The sequence below is a fragment of the Adiantum capillus-veneris genome, chromosome 19 (genome assembly GCF_014529385.1).
Source record: "Adiantum capillus-veneris isolate H3 chromosome 19, ASM1452938v2, whole genome shotgun sequence".
NCBI lineage: Eukaryota > Viridiplantae > Streptophyta > Polypodiopsida > Polypodiales > Pteridaceae > Adiantum > Adiantum capillus-veneris.
The window spans coordinates 148,982,357-148,997,155 of NC_140949.1; the positions used below are offsets into that span (position 1 = coordinate 148,982,357).

The window sequence follows — 14,799 nt, forward strand, 5'->3', positions numbered from 1 at the left end:
CCATCCAATGCCGTTGAGGGTAACCGGTTGATTAAGTACACAGACGTACTTACAGCTTCCGCCCAAAGCTCAAGCGGTAGGCCTGCATGTAGCCGCATGCTTCGTGCTCGCTCCATGATTGTCCTGTTCATCCTTTCCGAAATCCCCATTTTGTTGAGGTGTCCTTGGGATTGTCCTTTGCCTCCGAATGCCATTGCTAGCACAAAAGCATTCAAAAGCTTGGCTGCAATATTCACCTCCATTGTCGGATCTGAGGCATTTAACCTTGGTACCTGTTTCATTCTCCACAAAGGCTTTCCACCTTTGAAATATGGAAAATACATCGGATTTATTCTTCATGACATAAACCCATGTTTTTCTAGTCGCATCATCTATGAATGTTACATAGTACAATGAGCCACCAAGTGATGCTGTACTTGCAGGACCCCAAACATCAGAATGAACCAACTCAAGTTTTTTATTTTTTCTTTCATTTCCTGATTTTTGAAATTTTATCCTCTTTTGTTTACCATAAACACAATCTTCACAGAACTCTAAGTCCACTTCTTTCAAACCTGGTAGAAGCTTCTTTGTTTGAAGGATTTGCATTCCTTTGGCACTCATATGCCCAAGTCGATAGTGCCACACCGCACTATCAACTTCTGTAGTTGCTGCACAAGCTGAAGGTTGCATGCTAACAGTACACAAGTAAAGTGTACCGACCTTTTCTCCCTTGGCAACCACCAAAGATCCCTTTGAGATCTTCCACCGTTTGTTTCCGAATGCAATGTTATGACCTTCATCGTCCAATTGTCTTGTAGAGATCAAATTTTTGCGAAGAGAAGGAACATGCCTAACATCTTTAAGCTTCCATTCATTTCCGTTACCAGTTTTGACAGAAACTGTACCTTTGCCGACAATCTCACAAGCTTCATCATCTCCCAAGTATACATATCCAAAATTACCTTTGGTGTAATCTTGGAAATGTTGCTTGTGTGGTGTCGCATGGAATGAAGCCCCGGAATCTACTATCCAAGAATTAGACACATTGTCTAATGAGAGAATTAGAGCATCTTGCTCTACTTTACCTGCCACATTGGCCTCCGATGTTGTCTTGTTGTCTTGAGACTCAGTATCCTTCTTCTTCTTGGACCAGCAATCCTTCTTGACGTGGCCCTTCTTGCCGCAGTTCCAACATTCAAGAACTGACTTTGTGCGTGACTTGCTCCGTCTTGAGCGATCACGACCCTTTTGGCATTTGAACCTCTCCTTAAGCCTTCCTCTTGTTTCCACTGACAATGCAGCACTTGATGATTCTCCTGTGCTTCTCCTTCGTATTTCCTTGCTTAGGAGAACACCCACAACATCATCAAACTTAAGAGTATTTGTACCAGAGATAGAATTACTTACAGCCATCACAAGGTTGTCCCAACTATCCGATAGAGATGATAGTATAAGGAGAGCTCGCACTTCGTCATCGAAATTGATTTTCACCGATCGAAGTTGACTTATGTTTGTGTTAAAGTCATTTAGGTGTTCTGCAACTGAACCATTCTCTACCATCTTTAGATTGAACAAGCGCTTCATAAGAAATACCTTATTGGATGCTGATGGTTTCTGGTAGAAGTCATCAAGTTAGTTCATCAAGTCCTCCGTGGTCTTCATCTCCGAAACATTGAAGGCCACCGTTGACGCCAAGCTTAACCGGATTGTTCCCAGTGCCTTTCGATCAAGGACAATCCATGCTTCATCTGCCATTGTTGCGGGCTTCTTCGCAAGACCGCCTAGTGGCAAATAGAGGTCCTTCTGGTAGAGATAGTCTTCAATCTGCATCTTCCAATGTTGTTAGTTTTTGCCGTTGAACTTCTCAATCTTGAGCTTCCCTTCCTCCGCCATAACTCCCACTCAATTTAAGAAATCCTTTCCTTGAGATAATTTAGCTACGAGAAAACCTTGCTCTGATACCAGTTGTTAGGAAATAAGACGTAGCTAAATAGATTTTTGAGTAGATTACTTAATGGAGAGAGATAGATTTCACACACAAGAGATTATAGAGTAGAGTAGAGAGAGAGAGAGAGAGAGAGTACACACGATATACGTGGTTCACCCAATGTGAGCTACGTCCACGGAAAAGCAGCCACTCAATGGCTTTAGCACTTCAAAAGAAGAAGTAGTTTACAAAGGGATTAAACCCTTAATAGAGCTCCCGCCTTGCTTCACTCTCACCACCTCACACTCACCTTCACTCCCACTCACCTCACACTCACCTTGTTGCATCAACTTCACACTATAAAATGTGTGTAGAAATGGCCTCCTTTTATAGGCCAAAAGGGATGCCCTCTCTTATGAGAGGCAGCCATGTGTAGCCGCCCTTGTTCGAATAAGTCCAAATCGGACCCTCCAATCCGCCCATGTGTGGCCACCCTTGAGAAGACAAGTCCGCTTTTGAATTCGGCCACCGGCCACCGGCCATTGACTTACGACCATCGGCCAACCGACTGGTTGTTTTCCGACCACTTTCCGACCGTCGGCCTGCCATAATATTCCGGCGAGGAAAAAAAAAGTCTCGGGGGCCTCCGCCCCCGAGGCTCCTAAAGTTGCCCCTGATTCTTGTCCGTGAAAATTTTGGTTTTTGGTGAGTGATTTTCCTTCACGCACGATGGCTTCTCCTCATAATGGGGGCCTTACAAATGTGCGCTTTTACCACAGAAAATTACAAGGGTAAATCAAGCTCTATACTTAACACAGCCATTTTTGAAGAAGCCAAGCAAGGCCAAGGCTAAGAATTTACTTATCAAATATTTACTGACAAGCTACTTATATGTGGCAGACCTTGAGAGGAGATAGTAACCTTAAAGAAAAGATCACCAAAGAGACTAGGAGCTTAACTGAAAATACCTTAGTGCTAATGTCAAATAACACTCATGATAGAACAATTAGAGAAAGAGTGATTGAATCGTAAGAAGTTGAAGACAAAACCCAATTATCGAGATTGAGTGGAAATGATACTTCAGACTGAAAGATGGAACTTCTACAAACCTAGTAGAGATTGCGACATAACAGAACTCTCGTTCTGGTGGTGGAAAGGTAGTTGGGATGAGAGAGATGGGAGATTTGAACCAACATATGGCGAAATGCACAGATTGTTACTCAGAGTAATAGCACTTGATTCTGGAGCCATTTACCAGAGGCACTTGGACACCTTCTAGAGTGACTAACTGGACTGCCCCCTGTGGTAAAATCTCTTCCACCACGAAGGGCCCTTGCCAAGCTGGAACCAGCTTCTTTGCTTTTTTCAAAAATTTTGCATGATAGAGTAGCATCAATGTGCCTTGCGTTATTTTCGGCTATCTGAGGTGGCGATCATGCCACGCTTTGCGACGAAGTTGCTCCGCTTGCAGAGCATGAGAAGCTAAAAGGCGGCTTTCATCCAATAAGGTAAGACGGGATATAGAAGCAGCTTCCATGCCCCTACTTGCACACAGACTACCCACCCTAGGGGATCCGGAGTTGAACTCAAATGGAGCTATGGCTTCCAAATCGAAAGCGAGTTGAAAAGGCGTATGATTCGTTGTTGCTTTGAAAGATGTGCGGTATGCCCAAAGAGTGCCGTGCACAGCCTGAGCCCACGATGCTGGATGGAGATGACATGCTTTCCTCAGGAGTGCGATCAGAACCTTGTTGGTGCTCTCGGCCTGCCCATTGGCACTAGGATAATAAGAGCACGACTTGCGATGAAAAATCTTGTAATTGGCCAGCAAAGTTGAGATCAGGTCATTGGCAAAATGACTGCCCCTATCACTGGTGATCTCTAAGGGACATCCAAATCTGCATAAAATATTTTCATATAAAAATTTGGCTACTGTATTGCCAGTGCAATCTACTGTCGCCATTACCTCTGCCCACTTTGTGGGGGATATATTGGACCCACAAAGTCCAAGCCCCATCTCTCAAAAGGTAGCCACGCCATCGAGACCTGCAGAGGACGGTTGGATTGCTTACTTGGCTTCGGCCCACAGCGTTGGCACACATCACAAACCTAAGAATATGCTATTGCATCCTTAAAAACGTAGGGCCACCATAGACCACTCTGTAGAATCTTCTGGGCGGTGATGTGACCAGGGTAATGGCCACCAGTGGGACCATTGTGGGCATCCTCCAGAATATGCTCCACCTCATGAGGCGAGACACAACGCTTCAGAACACCATCTCGTGCCGATTTGTAGAGCTGGCCCCCAATCAGAGTGAAAGGCCTGGACTTCAATAGCAATCTCCTCTTCTGCAGTGGAGGTGCCTTCTCTGGGTATAGCCCAGTAGATAGAAAATGTAGGACCTCGCCGTACCATTCCGGTGTTGTATCGATTTTAAAAAGACTGCTATCTGGAAAGTCATCCGCAATCCCGGTAACTTCTTCACCTGTGTGAATGCGAGAGAGGTGGTCAACCATTACATGATGCTTACTAGGACAGAGTACCACTTCAAAATCAAACTCTTGGAATAGGAGGAGCCATCGCCATACTCGACCTGCGACCTGTGGCTTATTAAGCAGATAGCTCAAGGCATGGTGATCAGTAATAATTGTGAAGTGGACCCCAAGCAAATAGTGACGAAATTTTTGTAGAGCATACACTATAGCCAAACCTTCCCTCTCTATGGTGCTATAGTTGCGCTTTGCTTTGGTGAGCAGGCAACTTGCATAATGTACAGGGCGATCCAAGTTGAACTCTTTGCTAGACTGAGTAAGCACAACACCCACAGCCAGCAGACTGGCATCTGTATGCACATGAAAAGGTAGGGCCCAATCCAGGGCAACTAGAATAGGCGCTTCAGTGAGGCGTTTTTTGAGGTATGCAAATGCTTTGGCCTCAGGTGTTGACCACTGGAAGGGAACAACAGCACTGGTGAGCGGGGTCAATGGTTGAGCCACCTGTGCATACATACGTATAAACCTGTGATGATAGCCGGTGTGGCCCACAAAGCTCTGAACACCTTTGGGATTTATGGGAGGAGGTAACTTCAAGATGGCCACTATCTTCTTTGGGTCAGGTGCTAAACCTTGAGCAGACACCACATGGCCCAACAGTGTTCCCTCTGTGACCAAAAAATGCCACTTGTTCGGATTGAGCTTCAAACGTGCCTCTCTGCACTTGAGAAAGACTGCAGAGAGCTGAGCAAGATGCTCCTTTAGATTTTCTATTGGGGGTCGAACATTGAGCACCCGAGAAGGTGGAAAAGTCGTCCATGAATATGCGAAGGTGATCAGTAAGCAGAGGACAAAAGATGAGATATACTATGCGATTGAAAGAAGGCGGTGCATTTTTAAGCCCAAAAGACATTCTAGTGTAGATGAAAATACCCCAGGGAGTCACAAAAGCTGTTTTGATTTGGTCGTCAGGATGTTTTCCTAACTGATTGTAGCCGCTGAACCCATTCATAAAACTATACAGTACATGGCCAGCGACATCTTCGAGGACTCTCTCAGTGAAAGGTGTCGCAAAACCATCCGAGATTATGACCTTATTCAGATCCCGATAGTCGACGCAAACTCGAATTTTGTTGGATTGCTTCTTTGGGGCAATAACCATAGGGGACAACCATTCTGAGTGCTCTACTGGTACAATAATACCTGCTTCTTGCATTTTTCCAACTCGATTTTGACTGCTTCTACATACTTGGGATTCAATTTGTAAGCCCGTCCTCTGACCGGCTTAGCCCCCTCAACCAGATGAATTGTGTGGACTCCTAGCTCAGCTGGGATTCCTTCCAAATCGTGGTAAGACCAGGCAAACACATCCTTGAAAGAGCACACGAAAGAGATTACCAGGTCGAGAAGAGCAGGGTGATCCCATAACCAAGTGGCTAACAAGATGGGCTGATGGTTGTCAGGGCCGCCTAGGTTGACCTCTCTGATTGGGTCAGGCGGTGCAGTGGGCGAGGCTGCGTCAGGGAGAGAAGATCGTGCGGCCTCTGTTAGCTTCTGGACATTATGAGCTGGTGTATGATCAATGTTGAAATCAGCATACTCTTCCTGCAACCATCCTGATGGAAGCTCTGCAAATGGTAAATCCTCAAATACCTCAAAGTGCTCCGGCATGGGTGGAGAGTCAGATGGAGTAGAGGCTAAGGAAGGAGCTGGGGTGTTGGCCAACTCTTGCAAGGGAGACTTCTTCCCCCTTATATGGTGGGTTATAGGCTCCCCCAGGCCGACGGTTTCCATCAAGGGACCCTCTGAAGGATGGGCACCAGAGACCGGTCCACTTGGATCTGGGTCACTTGGCTGACTCGGATTACTGGCTTCAGCTGTAGCTTCAGGTGTGGGATCAGGGAGAGAGGGTGAATCTGTTGGTAAAGGTTGAAGAGAGACTACATAGCATGGCATCGAAGAGGTAGCTTCTAACCATTGCAGTAAGTCTTCATCAGACCCATCAGGAGGGACCGGCTGCTCCAAGTCAGGGTTGGACTCTACTGACAAAGAGCTATGCTGAACGATCGGATCCATACCTCCTTCGAGACGAATTTGTTGCATAGGAGAGCCAGGAGTATGTATCCACATGGCATCGTTTCCCCAGTCATGAAGTGCTTTCGTATGTCGTAACCATGGCCTACCAATCAACAAGGGATAACCTCCCTCTACTTGGGGAAGATTAACTACCACAAAATCCAAGTTGAAAGTGAAATCTTGTACCTTCAGAGGCACCTTGTCGACTATGCCCACTGGGTAGACTGTTCTCTGATCGGCCAATGTAACAGTGAAAGGAGCAGGTCGGGTAGGCTTTAGACCTAAGGCCATCATAGTGAATTCGGACATCAAATTGATTCCAAATCCTCCATCAACGATGACGCCGGATAGCTGGTGCCCAAGAATAGATACAGTGAGACGAGGACTTTTATAATCGGTGAGGGGAGCATATGGATAGGAAATCAAATAAGACTCTGAGGGTTGTACAGGGAGGTGCCCGCCACTAGGCCCAGCCCCCAGGTACAGAGACTGAATGATTGACAGCAAGGCCTAAAATTGACAGGTACCCCCTAACTTTTTTTTGACAGACAAAATTTAGGAAAGACAGGAAACAAAAAAGTAATGACGATAAGATCCTATTCAAATCCATTATCCGTTTGAGGCAATGTTGTGCACAATACAAAAGTCAAAAACGCAAAGGTTCGAAACGGGCTAGTCCGTACATAGATAGTAGTGCCAAAACAAGAAATGATAAATTGCAATAAATCCCAAAATCTATGCGATTTTTCAATTATGCTAATGGCATGGCTCTCCTCTTCTTTGCATTCACCCAAATCTCAAAAACATCATTCTAGTCAATCAGTGAGCTTCCACGTGCATCAATAGACAATAGCATCAAAGCATCCAAAGTATCCAATCCTAAGGTAGATCTTGAAGCACTTTTTATGAAATTTTGACGCGAGAATCCATGTTCACATGCAACAGTGCTTGCTGGAATGACTAGACTTACCTGCCATAAGCTCATTAGTGTAGGAAATAAGTCCCACCAAGTCTTATTTGCACTACAAACCTCCCATGCATCATGCATACTCTTGTTTCCCGCAACTCGATATAGCATTCCAACAAAATCTTCTCTCTCACTCATACATCTCCGGATGTCAACAATACTACTATCCACATTAAGCCGATTAAGTAATCTTTCCAACCATTCTTGTGTTCTCTTCTCTCTATCAATCTCATTTGATGGATAGGATGATGTACTAAAGATTTTGAATGCATTGAACACTGGGAGATCCTCAAATCGTCGATTCAAAGCATCCAAAATATTTTGTACATATAACTTTGCCATAGAAATACATTCTTCAAGAGATCCAGTCTCTTTTGCACTTTCTTTGGGCGATGCATTCAAGTCCAAGTTCTCCCCATCTTCATTCTTAACATCTTGGTTCTCAACATCTTCTTCGTCACACTCACCTATTTTCGTTTCCTTTTTTCTCTTCCTATCTTTGGAAATAGGCTTAAACTTCAATACATGGCTATGAGACTTCCCACTTGCATCTGCATAAACCAATTTGCTCTCTTTTGCCATTCCTAAAAAAGTTGACAAATAATTTGATCCAAGACCGAAGTTATTAGCATCACTAGTAAGATATCTTCTAGTGAGCTTTTCAAACGTCAAATCAATCAAAGCACCAACAGTGGTCACATCCATCTCTTGCCTTTGGAACTCTACATTAAGCTTGTTAAGCTCTACAAGCACATCGGCAGAAAGATGAATCATAAATTGTACTTGAAAGATAGTAGCATACCCATACCACTTCTTTTCCCGAAGTTTCCATTGTGCAAGAACAGCAGGCATAATTTTGACAAGTCTTTCCATGACTTTGCCTCTTGAAAGCCATCGCACTGAGTGAATCTGTAACGCTTTCACATCCTGAATATCATACTCGCTCGTGATCTTCCACAATTCTTCATGTCTCTTCCCAGACTTTCCCAACCATGAATACACTTTATTTGCAACTTTGTCAACAAAAGCGTATACATGAGGATGAGACACAAACCCATCCTTTGATGCCAAAGCGTGTCTGTGTGCAATGCAGTGTACACCCATGATACGAGGCACATCTTTTTGAAAACGCGCAATGAGACCTGTCTTATGACCAGTCATCACTGATGCACCGTCGGTTGCAATAGCAATGAGCTTGTTTACATCTAATTCATTGTCTTTTAAAAATTGAATCATTGCATCATAGACACCCTTTGCATTTGCATTTTCCATGGGAAGCAATTCAACATAGCAACATCTAGCACGTCCCTTCCCTTTGTTACCCACATATGTCACATAGACAATCAAGTGCTTTTCCATAGTACGATCCGTACTCTCATCAATGAGCACAGAGTAAAACAGACTTGCACACATCTCTGCTAGCATTTGCTTCTTCACATGATCCTTTATGGAAAGCATCATCTCTCTGCCAGACACTGGATTCACATGCGAGCCATACTCTTCAGAAGCAGGCATATTTGGCATATGCATCTCACGAAGAAATTTGCAATGACTGAGATATTTATCCAATGGAATATCCTCACATGCACAAAAGTAAACCAACTTCATACATGTCACAATAGGCATTTGCTCCAAATGAACCATTGAGTCCATACCATCATCAAGAGGACCTCTACCCGTATCCTCCATACGTTTCTTGGCATTTAATAAACGCACAGAATCAGTATGATCATTGGTGAGAGAATGGTCATGCAATGCTGAGATCATAAATGCAGAAGAACCTTCGCAAATATACACATTGAGCTTCTTACATTCCTCACAAAACGTGCATTTAATAATCTCCTCATTCAACATGTTCTTACATAAGTAAGCCCAAGGATGGAGAAGATTCCATTGTTGCCGCCATCTTCTCTTAGTTATCTTAACAACCTCGGACATAGCTACATCAACACCATTTGCCTTACTACCAAGACCTTGCTTTGCGCTACCACTCATATTGTCCACACATGGATTTACATTTGATACATTTGACATTGCATTTTCCACATTTGTCAATGTATTGCCACCTTGGACACTACTTGTACGTTTGATCAAAAACGCATCTAGCTTAGGCTGAGACTTTCTCTTCTTCTTTGCAGAAGAAAGAGAAGATGATCCTACTCTCTTGCTAGACTCCATTCCAATTTCTCAACTCTAACGATACGAATAACTCACCTAATCTGCAAAATTAACAATACATAGCAAACTACAAGTCACATACTGTTTCTGATTCAACAACATAGTGCAAGCAAAAGCCTTGAACATTGCATAACGAATAATGTTGAGCCAGCAGAGGATCACACCCACATTTTTGCTCACACTCATCATTTTTGTAACCATTGATTGTAATAAATGTCTTTCCGACATTGATTTTGAATTGAGCCATTCATTAAGTAACGGGACTCAATTGAGTTTCCAGCTTGTAATCCCGAAGTAATTTCACTGGCTGATGTAATTAGTTAGAGATGTTCTCACCTCCAAGGCTGAGGTATATAAGCCAAAGTTTTTGTAACCTAAGGGGATTCAGATTATTAATCAAAGTGAGTTTTTGAGCGCCGTGACTGTGTCTGAGAGAGTGAGAGAGAGAGAGAGAGAGTCTTATCTACTTGCTACGCGAGCTACGGAGCCGCCATTGGAGAAGCGACACCGCCATTGTGTTAGCAACGGTGAGAGCTACGCACTGATACCAAGAGTGCGCGCTATCGGCTTCTATGTGTGGTAAGTTCCTACGAGCTTCGGTGTGAGTTTTCTTCCAACTCGTGTGTCGGAATAGAGCGTGCATCATATCTATAGAACCACAACGAGTAGAGCTACACATTAGTACCATCGGGGTCAAGTTTCGGTCACCTGTATTTTTCGGCCTGTCTTCATACGCGTTTACCGCACGGAGTGGTTATAGGTTGATTTTGCAGTTCAAGTCTTAAGGGTGTTGTTCTTACCTAGTGTATAGACTTCCCCTTGAGTTTGAGATCGATTCAATGATTCTAGATCCTGTTTCGTATAGCATCCGTTCGTAGTACGGATTTCAGTCACTTGCGTATTTTAGAACTTAGATTTGATTTCCTTAGTAGTGATTGTCATTAGAAGGTCGAGTAGGTGATTTGACACCCACCTAGTTGTTTCCATGCGCCTGCGGGTCAAGCTTCGTCCTCGTCTGACAAATTCTGTTGTTGGTTGAGTTCTCGCTATTTAGCTTCCGCTAGCGGCGTAACCGCCTTAACATTTGGCGCCGCTGCCGGGGACGAGAGCCCTAAGTAGGTGATTTAAGACTAATCCTACGAGGTGAGTCGTATAAACTACTTTGTATACTTTAGTTAGAAAAAATCTAGGAGTGGTGGACTCCAAAGATCTCGAGAGATACTAGGAAGTGGGGTATTCCTGGGTCTTCCGTGTTGACAGTAATTTTAGTTTAGCTTAGATTTGTTTGTTGTTTTGTTGGTGTTGAGTAGTTGTTGATAGAAGAAGAATTTGCTAGTCCGTGAGTGGCAGTGGATCTCTTTAAGATCACAATTACCAAACCCATTTTATGATTAGGAATAGCTTAGGTAGGACTTCATTTGATCCTGATCTAGAGCTAGTAATCATTGGAGTATTTGCTTGATATGGTTGATTGCATGTTAGATCACTAAACCGTCGAGTTAGTAGTGAAACTTGCAATAAACAAAAGTCAGAGAAATTTTCTGTGTATCTGGGAGTTGCTGAGCACTTGAGGAAGCTTTAGGAAGGATTCTGTGCCAAAAAAAAATGGAAATGTGCAACTTTAGACATCATACGCGTATGATGTCTAAATGACCAAACAGAGACCAAAACAGAAATTTTGACTTTACCAGAGTGTTCAAAAGGGGGGTTATACCCTAATTTCAACTTAAAACAAGAGCATTAACACTCAAAGAAACCCAAAAAGACAAGTCGGAGTCCAAGAAACGCAAAGAAGAGGAAAGTTTGGATTCAGATCTTGTTTTTACATTTAAACCTGACAAAAACACTTGAAACTCAATTGTAAACATTGGAGAAGGCTTAAAACCAAGAATAGTCAAAATCTGGGACAAAAGACATCATACACGTATAATGTCTTTTAGCACATCCACTGCTTATTTTTGATATCTGACCTGACAAGATTGTTACAAGCACTGTAGGAAGCATAAATATCAAGTTTTGACCCAAATTGATGAAAAAGACATCATACGCGTATGATGTCTTTGACCTAATTTTGGACATATTTTGATACTTTGCCAACACAGATCCATTGTAATAGTTGTCTAGAGGTTATATTTCAAGTTTCATCCCATTTGGATCACAATTGACCCAAAAAAACAAGTCAAAAGCGGAAAATTTCCAAGAAAAGCCTAAATTAGCCATAACTTGCTCAAACAGAGTTTAAACTAAATTTTGTGAGTGGAAAGAGCATAAGGGGGCTACTGAGAGTGAGCATAACCAAAATAGTCTAAATCTGTGAAAAAAGACATCATACGCGTATAATGTCTTTTTCAGCATAACTGCAACAAAATTCTCACTTGATGAAATAGAAGTTGTCCAACTGACAAGATTAAACAATTGACCAAGTATCAATCAGTTTGGATCAATTCTGACCACAAAAACTTGGGGAAAACAAATTGCTGAGACGGAAAAGTTAAAGTCCTTTAGGGGAATTAATGAATTTGAGATCGGGCAGGAACCTCCAGAATAACCAACCAAAACAAGGGGAACCAGCAAGTGTCATATCAACCGAGGGAAGTGTAAACCAAAGTTGGGTGCAACCATTAGAGCCGATCTTTGAAGGAAGTGTTTCTGATACTTCTTCGGAGAGATCTTACGAGATTTTCACCGAACACTTGGAACACTTCAACCTGAACAACAGAGAAAATATGGCAGCAGGATCATCAAACCCTTCCGCCACAATGAAGCTATTGTTCATAAAATACCAGTACGACAATGAGCAAGGTGCCAAGATCTACAAAGATGGAATGGACCGCTATTGTGTAAAGATAGAAGAGAGACCTAGTCAGTTCAAGGACTTAGTGCCTGTGAGCTATAGCGGAGATAGATATCTAGATGACGAGGGTACCATGTACTTGGTAGTCCTAAACCCTAACATTGTGGACAAGTGGGGATTGATGGGCACCAAAGCCAAAGTAGATGAAGAACTTGAGGAGAAAGCACCAAAATGAACTTCCCTGATGCGAGGTTAAGAAGAGAGAATGAAACTACAAGGATCAACACTGATAACATCTATGTGGGGCTATACAAATATAATAATAGGGAGCAGGATCTCTATTATAGATGTGAAGAACCCTACACTGGAGAGTTGACAGACCGAAAGAGACTTTATGTCTTTACCTACACAGAGGGATCGGAAGTGAAAATTGCCGCTTACGACAAGTATGGGAGACAATACTCAACAATGGGCAAGAAAGAATTAGAAGGATATACATACTTTGGGGGACCACTACATCAGTATTATGTTACTTCTAGCTCACAAAGACCAGCACCAACAAATGGAGGGCAAAACCTAATGACGACAGGAGGACAAAGAACTCAGGCTGCTGACTCTTTCAGTCAACCTCAGTACTCGAAGCCCGGACCAATGGGAACATTACATTCCAGAGAGTCAATGGATACGAATCGAGGTAGTGCAGTTCCAATCCCCACGTATACCACTCCAGGTCCAAGGTTCGAAGCGGAACCATCACATTTACCTCCTAGTAGTAGATTCAGGGCAGGGGAACCGACAAGGGTAACCCATGAAGTCCATGATGCTAGAGAAAGCTTTACCGGGACACAGGAGCAATGAGATTGGTAGCAGACCATAGACGTATGAGACCATCTCAAGTAGCGAAGTGTATGCCAAAGAAGTATGGTGGTTCGGGAGATCCGTATGCACATGTGTCACTCTTTAAGCAAGTCTTAAGAGCTGAGCAGATAACAGATTTCCATACACAATACGAGGGATTTGGTCTTACTCTAGAAGGTACGGCATTGACATGGTTTCAACCACTGAACATAGGGGGATTCCATGACATTGACCATTTGCTAAGAGAGTTTGCTGAGGAATTCTCAAAACGAGGGATTAAGCACAATACGGTCTCACAAATATATGCTTTTAAACAGAGAGAACACGAAAAAGTGAAGGAAGCTTCACTTCGCTTCAAACAATACATTGAGAGATGTCCAGTACGTGAACGACCACAAGATGACAGACTATCTGTTCTCTTTATTGAGGGACTGAGAAACGACACTCTCAAGAAGGACTTGCACTTGAAAGCTTGTACAAGTTTCGAGCAAGTAACGAGAGAGGCATTGTACTTAGTGGATAACTGTACGGTTTATGGAGAGGTGTCAACGGATACAAATTTTGCATCCAGTAGCTCCTCCTCCGTAGCGAGAGAGACTACCACTAAAAATAATGTTCAAACAACAACCATGCCAAATGTAGAGCAAATGATAGAAGATGCTCTAAAAAGGATGGCACCATACCAAAAACCATTGCCAAAAACACTGAAATGGTGTGCTATTGAACAAAAATGGACAAACCATCCAACAGAGGAGTGCTATTACAACAAAGGGTATGTAAGGGAGCGTCAGTATGCACCTCCTGCTCAATTAGCACCACCTCAAGTACATCCAGTACCTCGATACCCAACGGGAAATGTACCAGGACCTATGGGGATAGAAAGACCGCAACCGGTATTGGGACAACAACCACCTTTACCAGGAGCAAGACCAGTAGGCATTAGAGGAGGTGACCATCTGATGAATGTTTGCCCACATACGGAAATCATTAGAATTAACGCTTATTGCACTGAGTGTGGGGTTACTCACTTCATTGAGGATTGTTCAAAGAATCCAAACAAAGTGCAAAAGACGACATTGAATATGCTAGAAACTATTCTTACCAGCAGTGGGTCTGAAAATGAAACTCTGATACCAACGCAAGTTGTTACTAGAGCTCAAGCTAAGAAAACCACTAGAGAACCTGAGAATGGAAAGTTAGCGACTGAAATGGTTAGTCCAGGACCGCGGAGTCAGAAAAACACATGGAAAGCTAGAAAAGCACGCATGAAGTTGAGAAAAGAACGTGAAGACGCTATTCTAGCTGAGGAACTAAAGCGAACTAAAGATAGATTAGAAAAACTTGAGAGTCAAAACGGGAAACGAGAGATGAGCCCGGAAAGAACGAAACAAAAGAGTATCAAAGAAACAACGAGCTTAAGCTCAGAGGGATCAGTGCTAGTCGACAAAGTACACGAACCATTGGACGCACTGATGAGAGCTTACGAAGCTAGGTTAAAGAACAACCAAACACAAGAACAGAGGT

The 14,799-nt window shown here is 43.2% G+C and overlaps 1 pseudogene; it reads right to left on the reverse strand.

The window, feature by feature from the left end:
• Window positions 1-7,229: 7,229 nt before the first annotated feature.
• LOC147435050 (uncharacterized) lies at window positions 7,230-9,623 on the reverse strand (annotated as a pseudogene).
• Between the last annotated feature and the right edge of the window lie 5,176 nt (window positions 9,624-14,799).